At 36.8% G+C, this 13144-nt stretch overlaps 1 long non-coding RNA gene across 1 annotated transcript; it reads left to right on the forward strand.

Moving 5' to 3' along the window:
• Window positions 1-665: 665 nt before the first annotated feature.
• LOC139144183 (uncharacterized) lies at window positions 666-4565 on the forward strand. Its single transcript, XR_011554782.1, has 2 exons — window positions 666-1153; window positions 1555-4565. It is a non-coding gene; the product is annotated as an uncharacterized lncRNA (long non-coding RNA).
• Window positions 4566-13144: the final 8579 nt, after the last annotated feature.

Raw genomic sequence — 13144 nt, forward strand, 5'->3', positions numbered from 1 at the left:
TAATGAAACCAAGTAAACACTTTCCCCGCCATGGATGTATTTCTTTACATATCACTCTACGTGGAAATTTAGCCTCTCTGTCTTCATTTTATTTGGCAATGTGGAAAGTTCCCTTGCGCATGTACATTTTGAAACAGTAAACATTCTATGGTTTTAAAATGTGCTTTCTTTCTACTCTTTTCAACAGCCGAGTGTTAAAAGCCTGCTGAAAAATCTTGCTGTTTGAGCATTTGTCAAATTTAAAATTCCAGACAGTTTGGTCACTTTTAGGTCTTTTGTCAAGTGTATAAATATCGAATTGTAGTCTTTTTTCCATATACGTCCGTACAATTAACAACCAAAATCTAACCCTTATTTCATTATTTTAATTTAATTAGTCGCTGATTGTTTCTGTAATCAAATTTAAATCTTTATGATAAATTTTCGTATAAAAATAACATGAGTTTTATATCAAATTTAATTTACCTAAAATATTGGTATGCTTAGATTTTACTGTTAATATGTTTCGTTCCAAGCAACTACAGCATGTTTTCATTTACAATAGAATGTTTTGTTGAGCGTAGTTGTTTTGATATATACATCAAATATCATTAACCATCGTTGTATATAATATTAATTAGCAAGCAAATTTGACAGTGAAGAAAACTTGTTTACAAGAACTTACCATGATTCAAATTGAGTTTTCAAAATATTCTGAGCATGAGATTTGCAATGCTGAGAATACAAATGAACAAACTCTTTTAATGTGATATCATTATTTACAGTTTGATTTAGTTCTTTTCTCTTTTTATAAAGTATATGCTAAAAATAGACAGGACAATTACAGAATTAAACCTTCCATATTCAGAATGTGGCAAAATCAATCAGTTTGAAACCATATCTGGCAAAGGACCCTAAAGTGACCAGTGTGAAAACCAAAAATAGCAATTGGTTATGTTGCCGCTGCTGTTGCCATAGCAGCACAGACAAAACAAAAATGCATAGACACCATTAAAAACAAACCTACAGAAGTTTCTGAGTAAAGTTACACTCCCCTGAACCCACCATCAGGGATACAACGATCCATGCACTGGACTTGCATCCAGACATCCATACAGCTGTGTCACCCTACACTGGCCTAGGGGGCCTGCTGTCCTCAAGACAAACAGAAATGGTGAGTATATGTTATTTATCCGTTTATTTACTCATTTTGCTTTATTACCTTGTCAAAAGTATTATGCAGTAAATATTTCCATATTTCCTATCATTTCATTTATCTGTAATTTTAATCTGTTCTCTGTAAAGCTTAGGATAAACATTTTCAATTCTTAAAAATGTTTTATCAGTAATTTATGCAAAAAGTGTTTGTGTTATAAATCCAAGGTGATATAAGTAGCTTTTCATATCTTATTTTAATCAAAGTTTTCTAAAATGAAGTTAAGCTAACCTAACCCTCAATTCATTACTCTTGTTTTGAATGAAACAAGGTCATGGAGTTTCAGAAATAATACATCCAAAGAAAAGATGAGTTTGATGAATTTTTTAATGGCAAATCTTGTTTTTTATTTGTTTCAGGAAATCTTCAATGAAATGTGAAGTTTCTGTAAGTCTTGTAAATTTGTGAGTAAAGATTGAAAGGTGAACATATTTTCCTGAGTTGTTAAAGAGAGGATACAAGATATTGCTCAAATTTTATCAGTATTGATTTCCACAAAACTGACATTCAAATTTTTTATCATATAAAATTTATTGCAGTCTGCAGCAGCAAAGTAAGAAAAATTAGGAAATATTTTCAAAATTAAATGTCACATCAAAAGTTCACAGTATTCAGCAATTGGGGATTGGCTTACTTCAACACTGTACAGGTGACACTTTGAACTTCTGGTTTTCAGTTCACATATCCAAATTCTAGAATCACAGCTGTTCATTGTATCCACACTTTAATAACATATCAGCTGCCATATTGTAGTTTGGTATGTGCACAAATATAGCAATCAAAATAATGTCATTTCAAAAAGGATATTACCAGAAATTTAATGAAATGAGAACCTGATGTTTTGATGAGAAGTTTAAATGATAAATCATGATAAATTTTCCCACAAGGGATTTCAGAAAATGTCACAAATATGTGAATGTATGTATGAATGAATGTTTACAAACCCAGGGCCAAAGCAATGACTGATGCATGGTATCTGATGCATATGCCAAACAAATGTGGTATTGCCAAAATTGAGATTATTCTTACATTTCTGACATATCACTGAAAAGACAAACACACATCAATATATATGCACTCACTGTGCACTGTGAATCAGGTGATGTTTATACAGACTACCGATGGTAGACCGTAAAGATTGCTTCATTCAGGGTGCACTTCAAAACCAGTAATAGCTCAACCTGATTCTAGAATCTGTTTTGCACTTTGTCCCAAGGTTTTCCTGTCAGGGATACAATTTCAAAAGCAATCAGAAAAAAAAATATTTTCCAGGGATTGATATTTCCAATAATTCCTTGAACTTTTGAAACTACACAGGACAGGGCAGCTGGAAAAAACTTACCCGTGAAAATAGTCACAAGATTATGTTTCGAATCAATTCAGTATCTATCCATCCATGTCAGTATTTCTCAATGCCATTGTTGATGCGGATTCATGAATCAAGTTAACACATGCAATACACTCATATTTTTACAACTTTTCCACATAAAGAAACAGATTATCCTTGTTTTGAAAAAAAAAGTTTTGTTAAATGACTGAAAAAAATAAATTCTTTCTGAATTTATGTTTGGATCATCAAAAATTCAAAACTTCTTTCAAAATCATCACTTTTACAGCCATCAGCTGATGTTTCATGTCCTGAGTTCCATAGTTTGTTTTCTCAATTTAATGTCACATAATTTTCACATATCTGTCATTCTGCAAGCTTCCCCATGCGGGCATTTTTTATTTTCCTCTTTGTGACATTTCTCACTTTGTGACATTAAAAAAAGTTGTTCAAAATGTGAACATGGTTTTGGAATATACCAAAGTTGATACCTACACTTTTATTCAAATTCATTCACTTATCTAATAGTAACAGACAAACACTGTGAAAAATGTACTTACTTTTCATTTGTTCAGTTTTAGGGAGGTATATTACATTTTACTTTTACTGGATGTACAAATTTCATCATAATAGGAATGAAAAAGTGATTTTGTTTCAGCATTTATGTTTGTAAAATATACACAAGAAATGTATTAATTATCACTGAGATAGAGAAATGCCTTTTGAGTTTAATGAGCAATGTTTGTAAAACTTCTCATCATGAATCATTTAATTTTCACTTTGTTTTTATTCTTCCAAGTAGGAAAAAATGTAATTACCCTCCCTCCCCCAATTACCCTTCAATCTTTATCACAATTAGTATTAACACTCAGGGCCCTGTATTGGTAAATGCTCCCATACTGCTCTCTATCAAGATTTGTCAAAATGGTATTATTATACAAGCCATTTGAAAATCTGCATTACTTTCCTGTGATGTGTTGGAGAAACTGTATGTAGACCAATGCCAGAGGCAATGAAGGCAGCTCAGCTCTGACTATGCATCATATATATATTCAGCATGGAAATATGTTTAGAGAGTCTATGGATTTGAATGGATTTTCTGTGGAAGACTATCCTAGTGGAATACTATCCCAGTGGAAGACAATCCAAATGGAAGAGTATCCCAGTGGAAGAAGAGCTGAAGAATTGGTTACATCTGAATTGACCTGGACCAATAAGTGTAAGCTGATTGAATGAAACCTGGCTGATGTATGATATTGTCAACTCATCGACAGCCAGATGGAGATTGGATCATGGATATGTCAATTCTGTGTCATGGAAAGGAGATTTAATGGAGATGGAGGAATTAAGAGAAGGATTACCATGGCAACAATGTTGTGATTCATTTTCTTTATGGGTAAGGTGGTAAAGACCTTCCCCAACGGTGGGTCAAGTGCTGGTAACCTCTGACCCCATAAATATGTGTTTACATTTTTACACAAACAGTGAACCATGATGTCATTGGAATTTAAGTCGTGATTTGAGGAATCTGTGGGTACGATGGTAAAGATCTACCCCAACAGTGGGTCAAGTGCTGGTAACCTCTGACCCCATAAATAGGGAAAGCATGACATCAACAAATGATATAGATATTGTTTTCACTGGAGAACTCTACGGGTAAGGTGGTAAAGACCTTCCCCAACGGTGGGTCAAGTGCTGGTAACCTCTGACCCCAATTAATACCTGTGTAAATATTGAAATGCATCGTGTGCTATAAATACTTCCCAGAGATCTGTTTTTGTGAAATGTTGATAATGATGGAATTTTTCATCTCTCTTTGTTTGGACATTGAAAGGGTGAGTAAACACCCTATTGCTGGTCAGAGCATTGGTCAAATCCTACCTCCCTGCCTTCAGATTATTTCACTGTTTGGCACGAAGGAAGGGTTGGGTAGCCCGCTCCCAGCACAAAATTTGAAATTTTTTGCATATGATAAAAGAGAGTGCTGACAAATACCTTTATATGATAAATTATTACATAATAAATCATATTCTTTCATTGAAATTGCTATTGTATTGTGTGAGTTTATTTATTTAGTGTAAGAAAATAAGTTTCTCTTATGAATATGAACATAAAGGTTTGTCTTCTTTTGAATTTGTTTTAAAATTAATGTGTTTCTGTCCTGCAAATTAGAAATGACTAATGATGGTTGCTTGTCTGGTGGAAGAGCCCTTAGTGTAAGCTTTTATTAGACCAAACAAAAAAAATTGTGCTGTTCCAATAACCCGACTTACCCTATTTTTCACCTGCCAACCCTAAACTTTTAGAGCTACGTAAACACGGAAGTTAAAAAAACGTAAATCACACGCTCGTTACTTAGCATATGATTTTTGCTTCAACGAGGATGTTTTTTATGTTTATTTTCCCTTTTATATGTATGAAACATTTTTCTGGAAATGTTGTGGCCAGTGTTTGACCGCCCTGAATCCCTGAAAAATGCATATTTAAAAATAAAAATAGTTTGGAAAAAATTCCTGCCAACGTACCTACCCTACTTTTGAAAACCATGTTATCAGAACAGCACAATTTTTTTTTTGGGGGGGGGACAAAGTCCAGGGCAACTTATGATTTGGGTTCTGTCTATCTGTCTATCCACGCAGATATCTTGACCGTCTGTCTGTCTGTTCACGCAGATATCTCGAACATGGCTGGGCCAATTCCTTTCAAATTTGGGACAAGGATAATACACTATGGCATACATATGCCCATTGTTTTTTATTTTTGATGTGGCATGCATATTTAGCACTAATGTGCATAATTAGTGATTTTTGGAAAAAGAGCTCTGTTTCTAAAGAGAGTGCACCAAGTTTGATGAAACTTTTTACACAGTGGGTCACGTACAGCCCTAATAGAACATAAAGACATTTGTCAATATTGTATAAATTAATTGCTAATTTGCATATTTTTTGAATTTTCATAAATTCCACTGATATTTCATAAATACTGACTCAAATTTGATGAAACTTTTTACAGATATATACATACCAGAGTTGTAACTTTGTGCAAAGGCATTTGGCAGGATCATGTCAATTAATAGCTAATTTGCATGTTTGATGATTTTTGTAGTTTAGGTGCTATGTCAAGAAATACCCACTCAACTTAGATGAAACTTGGTACAGATAGTCGATTTACCAGAGCTGTAACAGTATGCAAAGACATTTACCAGGATCATATCATTTACTTGCTAATTTGCATATTTAATGAATTTTCATAATTCAGATTATATGTAAAGAAATACTGACTCAAATTTGATGAAACTTGGTACAGACATTCATCTACCATAGCTGTAGTTGTGTGCAAAATCATTTTGCAGGACTGTGTCATGAAATTGATAATTTGCATATTTTATGAATTTCTGTAATTAAGGAAATATGTCTAGAAATACCGCAGCAAATTTGATGAAACTTGGTACAGATGTTGATCTCAAAGTGTTGTAATAGCAAACAAAGACATTCAGCAGTATCTTGTCAATTAATTGCTAATTTGCATATTTAATGAACTTTCCTAATTAGTGTGCTATGTCCAGAAATATTGCACCAAATTTGATGAAACTCGGTACAGATGTTGATCTCAAAGTGTTGTAGTAGCATGCAAAGACATAAATCATATCATGTCAATTAATTGCGTATTTGCATATTTAATGAATTTTAATGATTAGGCTGATACGTCAAGAACTACTTCATCAGATTTGTTGAAACTTGATATAGATGTTGAGCTCATGTTGTTTTCACCGTGTATAATGACGTTTATCAGTATCATGTTAAGTTATTCCAATTTGCATATTTAATGAAGTTTCCAAATTAGTGTGATATTATATGAAACATGGTACAGATGTTGATCTTTTAGTAGTGTAAAAGTGAATAGTGACATCCTGTTGATAAATTATTTATTGACCTAATTTTAATGACCTTTTGTGATTAGTGTGGTAGCCCAGATTGGCTGAACAGGGAAACAATGTTTGTAATGAGAGATCTATATTCTGAATGACTGCACTAAATCTGATGAAACGTGCTGCAGATGTTGATCATACAAAGATTTACCAGTCAAGAAAGGCATTTTAATTTTAGCAGTATCGCAAATTATAGGAAGTCTCTTCTTTACTGAACATGAGAACATTTTTGGTTCACATCTGGTGTTCTGACTTTTTTATGTCAAGAGCCATTACTCAGACATGCCTGGACCAGTTTCTTGCATATAATTTGAATTTTGACATTTCAAAAGCCAGGGCATGACAAACCGAATTCTGTCGAACTTGGCAAAAGGACATAACCCCATGCCATTCATACTATTATTAACATTATGGCAGGAATGGTATTTTACTGCATAACTTCTCAATGAGTTCTTTGGGAGCACGATATTTGGAGGTATGCACAAATACTTTACACTTGACGGTGATACTTTGCTGCCAATTTTTCAAACAATATTAATAGTTTTGTCCAATAACAATTTTCAAGCTGAAAACTACAACATGCGTGGCAGGTTTTTATTGTCGCTGTGTACGATTCAGAATGAATTGTGGGTAATTCCATTTGCTGTGCATTTTGGACGTAGCGGGCGTAGGTACACAGTGACCACAGTCAATTACCAATCTGCGACCGCCGCAGCTGTGGTGTTTTCGCGTCACATCATCAGAGTAGAGGACATAACCTGTGGGTGTGGTTGTACTCTAGCTATAACAAATATATTCCCCTAACACGTTAATCTGTTTTAATAAAGTAAATCTAGAAATCTTATATTTCCCATATAATTATAAATCTAAAGAAATGTGCGGAAGGCGTTAGTATTACTACATTTTGAAGGTATAAAATCTTACAAGATAGGCACCTTATTTAACTTGTTACCAAGTGTCCATATAGGAAACACAATTACTTATCTTAAGTTATACTAGGTGTAGACTGAAACAGTTATTAAAACACCATACCCATCGCTGAAACAGTTCTTAAAACACCATACCCATCGCTGAAACAGTTCTTAAAAAACCATACCCATCGCTGAAACAGTTCTTAAAACACCATACCCATCGCTGAAACAGTTCTTAAAACACCATACCCATCGCTGAAACAGTTCTTAAAACACTATACCATCGCTGAAACAGTTCTTAAAAACACCATACCCATCGCTGAAACAGTTCTTAAAACACCATACCCATCGCTGAAACAGTTCTTAAAAAACCATACCCATCGCTGAAACAGTTCTTAAAACACCATACCCATCGCTGAAACAGTTCTTAAAACACCATACCCATCGCCCACTAATTTTACTCTCAAGTTTATTGTATTAGGAACTGCAAGGGTCAAATAAAATGCATCATAACCAAAACGAGTAAAACACAAATAAATATCAAGATAGCATAATGGCAGAAATGAAACAGAATGCATCATAACCAAAACCAGTAAAACGCAAATAAATATCAAGATAGCATAATGGCAGAAATGAAACAGAATGCATCATAACCAAAACCAGTAAAACACAAATAAATATCAAGATAGCATAATGGCAGAAATGAAACAGAATGCATCATAACTGTTACAGACTAAATTTTCTTGACTTACTGATATAGTTTTTGTGTAATTTCGGGATCTGTACAAAGGTCAGTGAACGAAAGGGCTGAACTTTTCAAATCTGTGTAAGGGTTAATGATCATTATGAATTTTCACACATCTTAAAGCGCAGTGGTCGTCGCGCTGCGCGTGCGTGATTTTTTTGTTGATAAACATAAATTTTTGTAAACATAAGTCTTCTCAACTTCAATAGGAGTGAGATGGGAGCAGTCCCCCACTTCGTTAAGGCCTTTGTAAGACTCAACATCATGCAATAGTAAAATATTAAGATCGGAAACGAACTTCAGTGGTGTATTTCTATCTATAAACTCGTGTAGAGCTACGAACATTGGGACACTAAACTCAGCAAATTATTATGTCGCTGAGTTCACTGTACGCAGACACAGTGAACAAAAAGGTTTGATCGCGCGCGATCACGCAGGTTGTACACAATGCTATGTACAGTACAGTGAAAATACATAACTATCAACATCTGCAACATTGCCTATATATGTAGACCAGCAACAAGCACAATGCCTACCACAAAAATTACACTCAAGACCATGATCGGCAAGCCAGAGCAGGACACGGGAGATGTTGTTGGGAGACGGTCACCGCGTTGACGTACACGGATATAGAGAATCCGGTCCCACAACGTACCGGCCGGCCCGCGACGACTTGGCCCACAACCAACTGTTGATCACCATGTCTTACTTCTCCTAGTATTACGTGGTAAGAAATAGTAAAATGACAGGAAACAATAGACAAAACGAGCGGGTTTTCGCGGCATTTGGCAGGAAAATTGCACGGCTACACCGTGCATAGACGTATCGAGAGATCCTGTGCCCCGGTCCTGTGCACGGTCATGGCAGTGATCCAACCGCTAGCTGGTGTAGGCCTACCGGTGCTGGGCAAACTTCGTTGTTGTACCTCCTGATTGCCGGGTAGGTCTGAATCCTCTTTCAAGTGAGATAACCCCCACATAACAAGAAGACCTATGAAAGGTCCTTCGCTTGACTTGATACCTGTACTCCGAATTCTCGTTTGCACCCCAAAACGGGGTAAACTTTGTAGTTGAGTTGGATTCTCCACAGCCGAGTGTAGCGCGCCATATACCCGGTTTGACACGGACGTTCATACAGACCACGGAACGGAACGGATGCAGAGATGCTTCTTGCTGCAGCGGGCATTGCTCTGCGAGCTGTAGATTTCTGTAGTTTGAGTTGTTGTCTTTGTACAACTTGTTGTACTCCTGTCGGGCCTCTTGAAATGAAAGCTCTCGTCCTTGCTAGCGATGTCGAAAACTAGAGCCCGGTCGTTGATAGTCTGTTGGCGTATACATGCGTACACGCGTACGTCTAGCTCTATGGCTCGAGCGATAACAGTAGCCGAGCCCCATTCAACTGATTCAAGAAAATCATGAGCAAATGTGATCTCAATCCAGCGTGCAATTATTGTTCAATATTCAGCAGATATTTAACTTAGATTAATTGACCTTTTATTGCGTGTTACATTTGGTTAGTTGGTATGCTTGTGACAGATCAGCCGCCATTTTAACAAGCGGCAATATAGCAAACATTACAATCAACCCGTAACATGTGCAGCGTTCTTGGATTTGTTTACAACAGAGGGGGACCCCCTCAGGAGGATGCGCAGCGCGACGACCACTGCGCTTTAATATAAACTTCGTTGTATGAACATTTAATGTATTGACGTCATTGACACCTAATTATCAAGGATAAAGATGGACACTTTTATTAGTGACATCTAGTGACACTTAATTATCAAGGACAAAAATAGACACTTTTGTTTGTGACAACCAGTGTCAAGGCAGTAGAGTAAATTCTTATAGTCAATATTTAAAATTCCAGACAAGACCCTGGGACGATTACGTAAGTTAAGGAATGTTGTATAACGATGATGTCACTTATGCAGATTATGTATGATTTTATATGATCAATAGCCAATCAAGAAATATTAGTTGATTAGTGATTGGAGGATTGACTCTTTTAATCTAATTAATATGTTAGAATTTCTTGTTAAAAAGGGATGATCGCCCACTATTTTCAGTCGGAGATAGCTGGGCATCTGATGTGTAAACTTTACACTTCAGTAATAAACCACCATCGATTGATATCCAACAACTCTGTGAGTCTCTACTCTGTTAAGATCTCGAAGTACCTCTCAGCAGTGAGTACGCTCCCCAGACCGGCGAGTACAACTATAACACTTGGTGGAGACATCCGACGGGTAACAAGCAAGCTCACATTGTAAAGTGTATGACAACTCGTAGTGGAAGGCACTACTCTAGAATGGCCGACGAGGAACAGCAGCAGCCCCAGCCAGAAGCCGGTGAAGAAACTACTGAGTGGCAGCGGAATATTGTCACTCAACTGACTGAAATCCGCCTTAACAACGGCGATGATAATGGTATTGGTCCCGGCGTCTTTCATGGTCGAGAGGATGAAAACGCACGGAGATGGTGGCAGAGGTATAAAGACTACGTAACCTTCAAAAACTGGCCAACGGAGAAACAACTGAGGGGAATCAGTCTCTACCTGACTGGTGAAGCCGAAAGATGGTACCATAGCCAGCCTGATGATGCGAAAAACGATATGGAGGCCCTAGGGACTGCATTTCTGGATCGATTCGGTAAGTGCGGCCCAATTTGGTTATACGATCAGATGTTGTTCAAGTTAAAACAACAACCGACCCAAACTGTCGAACAATATGCAACCATGTTGAAGGAAAAGGGGGAGAAGGCTCAGAAAACCGACCGGGAGATTTTATCCTTTTTCATCAACGGACTGCGACCACCCATCCAAGCTTTCGTCGCGGGAAAGGCTCCTGCGGACTTTGCCTCTGCTTATCTACAAGCCAAAACAGCCGAAGTTGTAACAGCACTACCCCAGGAACCGTCAAGGGACAATGACGAATTACAACAAATCATCGGAAAACTCGGCGGGCTCCAACAAGAAGTGAAAGACATAAAGACAAAGATAGACGATCGCCGACCTCTAAGGGAACCACAGCGACCGAAGCAAGTCTACGGGGGACGGACCCTCCAACATGCACAGGTACGATGCAACCGTTGTTATCAAATAGGACATAGTGCTCCAAATTGCCCTCAAAACCAACAAAATTTTCAGTTAGATTTTCGTAAATGTTATAATTGTGGGGAACAAGGGCACATTGCCCGACGGTGTCCACGGAGTCATTTAAACATGTAAGGCCCCGTCGGAGAATAAGTTCTAGAGAGTCGACCGATTATAGGCCATGTTATAGTGATGATAAGACTCTGCCAGTTATAAATCAAACAGGTAGTGATTTTTCTGATGACAAAGGGTTTGGTGTTTTTCATGAGAATTTAATTTCTGTGTTAATTTTTAATCAAAATGTAAAGTCTTTGATTGATACAGGGGCTCATATTACGGTAGCACCTATTCGATTATTGGATAAAGTCCCTGCTTTGCGAAATTACCCTATGCTGAAATCACGATATTCACAGGTACAAACTGCAAATAATGGTAACATGAATATAATAGGATTTATGAAAGTTCCCGCTTTTATCGGTAATAAGCGAGTGATGCTGTATATTCATTTTGTTAATTCATTGTATCATGATTTGATTTTAGGTTTAGATTTTATGAAGCGTTATCGAGCTGTTATTGATTTTAATGCTAATAATTTACGTTTGCGTTCTAATGTACCCCTTCGAGTTAGTAGCGAGGTAATAATTCCTCCTAAATGTGAAATGGTGATTTCTGCAAAGGTGCCACATAAGTACTCTGATGGAATTTTGGGATGTATTTCTGACAAAAAGACCCGATTGACGCCTGGTATTTTAGTAGCCCGTGGTTTGGCCTATTCAAGTAAACGATCACTCCCAATTAGAATTGTAAATTCATTTGATACTGAAGTAAGAATTAGGAAAAATACTGTTGTTGGTACATTTTCTGTTTTGCCCAAGGGAAGTCAAATTCTCCGTTTAACAGATCCCATGATTAATACGCTCTTTGCTCAAACTGAAGATTGTGCCAGTGAGAAGTCTGATATGTTAAATCAAATGAAATTAGATGAATTAGATATCACTCCAAAACAGAGGGAACAACTTAAAAATGTATTGTTACGAAATTCTGAGGCTTTTGTTGATTCTACGGGTCAACTAGGTCATTGTGATGTTATTAAACACAACATTAAGTTGAAAGAGGGTGCCATACCGTTCCGCCGCCAACCCTATCGAGTTACCCCAGAGAAGCGACATGAAATTGAGAATCAAGTTGAAACCTTATTGAGACAAGGTATTATTGAACCCTCCACCTCCCCCTTCGCAAGTCCAGTCGTTTTGGTCAAAAAACCAGACTCTTCCTTCAGATTCTGCACGGACTTTCGTTTATTGAATAATTCCTGACTCATTTCCCTTGCCCAGAACCGATGAATCATTGGAAATGTTAGGGCGAAACAACCCCCAGTATTTTTCAACTTTAGATTTACAATCAGGATTTTTTCAGTTAGAATTAGATGAGGAGAGTAGGCCTAAAACTGCTTTCGTTACACATCAGGGGTTATATCAATATAGGAGACTTGCCCAAGGGTTAAGAAATAGTCCCAGTTGTTTCCAACGTACCATGCAATTTGTATTACGTAATATTATGTGGAAATATGTTTTGTGTTATATTAATGACATAATTATTTTTAGTAACACATTTGAAGAGCATCTCCAACATCTTGATACTGTATTGACGCGATTACGTCAAGCAGGATTGAAACTAAAGCCCAGTAAATGTCAGTTCATGCAAAAGAATGTTAGGTTTTTGGGACACATAATTAGCAAGGATGGGATCTCTGTGGATCAAAGCAAAGTAGAAGCTGTTCGAAATTATCCCCGCCCTCACACTGTTACACAATTGAAGTCATTTTCTGGGGTTGGCAAATTATTATAGAAAATTCATTAAGAATTTTTCAATTATCGCGAGGCCATTGCATAAATTGTTGGCAAAGGACACTAAATTTGAGTGGAATGATCAATGTGAAGAAGCATTC

Source organism: Ptychodera flava, chromosome 11 (genome assembly GCF_041260155.1).
Source record: "Ptychodera flava strain L36383 chromosome 11, AS_Pfla_20210202, whole genome shotgun sequence".
Taxonomy (NCBI): domain Eukaryota; kingdom Metazoa; phylum Hemichordata; class Enteropneusta; family Ptychoderidae; genus Ptychodera; species Ptychodera flava.